The sequence below is a fragment of the Prionailurus bengalensis genome, chromosome C1 (assembly GCF_016509475.1).
Source record: "Prionailurus bengalensis isolate Pbe53 chromosome C1, Fcat_Pben_1.1_paternal_pri, whole genome shotgun sequence".
Taxonomy (NCBI): domain Eukaryota; kingdom Metazoa; phylum Chordata; class Mammalia; order Carnivora; family Felidae; genus Prionailurus; species Prionailurus bengalensis.
Genome location: NC_057345.1, coordinates 80,987,512 through 80,989,078, shown reverse-complemented (window position 1 = coordinate 80,989,078; position 1,567 = coordinate 80,987,512).

The window sequence follows — 1,567 nt, the reverse complement described above, 5'->3', positions numbered from 1 at the left end:
CTGCTCAGGTCATGATCTCATGGTTGTAAGATTGGGCCCCCTGTTAGGCTCTGTGCTGAGTGTGGAGCCTGTGTGGGATTCTCTCTCCCTCTCTCTCTACCCCTTCCCTGCTTGTGTGTGTACCTCCTCTCTCTCTCTCTCTCTCTCTCTCTCTCTCTCTCTCAAATAAATAAATAAATAAATAAATAAATAAATAAAATGATTGTGATCTTATGTTTTCCATCTCCACTGTACCTCAAATCTGGCCGCCATTTCCCACACTCCAAAAAAAAGTGGGTGAGGTCTTGTCGATGACACATGGCCACTATCACACTACTGGAAAAACAGCCCAAACTGCTTGTCTTGCTAATTGTGGGTCAATTGTGTCATTTGTGTGGGAAGAATGACTTAATTATCATTACTACCTACTGTCTAAATTAGCAAATCATACACAAATCATTCACTTTCCTCCCTATTAGCCTCCTTCACCTTCCCACTCCCTACCCCCAGTCTTTCGAAAGTCCATAGCAGTTTTCTGTGGGTTTTTTTTAAAAGTGCCTCCTGGAAGGATGGCTCACCTGTGGTGAGATGTTCGTTGTCTCCTCCTGATTCTATGATCTCTTTTGGCACAGTAGCCGGTATTTGGTAAACAAAACTCTTATACTAGGATCTCAGGGGTTGAAACATGTCCTAGGTGTGCTCAGGAAAGTGATGGCGAGGAGGTGAAGCTTTAGAGATGGGCAGACCTTGGCCAGGATACTTAGGTCTCTGAGTTTCATTTTTCTCATCTCTACAACGGATATGATGTCTACCTACCAGCTGTTTGTAGGGGTAAATGAGATCATGTTTGGAAGACGTCTAGTACAGTGCTAGGAGCTTAGGCGAACGACGAAAGTTATGTTCCCTTCTTCCTATTTATTAAGTTACTTTGAGATCAGAGGAGAGAAAGTGGTGGGTAGGAAGCAGAACCATGAAAGAATGGAGGCCGCTTCTTGCCCAAAGGAGGATATTTCTCTCTTGTACAAAGGTCTCCTATTCAAAGAAGCCGCTAGATTAAAAAAAAAAAAAAAAAAAAAAAGTTGAGCAACAGCCACCTGGGTTTTTGGACTGAGTTTCGGATAAAGATGCTTGTAAAAAGGAGCTGGTGCGAATCCAGAAAAAGATTTGAAATGCCCCAGGCTTTGCCATGGCACAGTCCCCAGTTTTTTCCGCACTGCATTTAGAGGTTTAAAGACAGAGTGAGCTCAAATTTGGCCCAAAGCCTCGACTGTTCCCTTGGCGGCCGCGGGGTAGAGGTCAGACCAACAGGTGTGGGAGGCTTCGAGGTAGAGAGCAAGGAGCAGGTGTCAGAGGAGGGCCCGCCCCCCCCCCGCCCCCCTTTTTCTGGCACAGGGGCTCCAAGGCTGCTCGCAGTGTTCCCAGCAGCGGGCGGAGGAGCCCTGCCCGGTATCTGGGGCCCCGGGCCGGGAAAGAGACGCTGGTGGGCTTCCCGCCCTGGGCCAGCCCCGAGCGCAGCGGCGGATGCCTGGAAGTTGACGTGCATTCTGGGCCGCTGGGAAGCCCCTAGGCGCCCGAGGGCCGCTGCAGT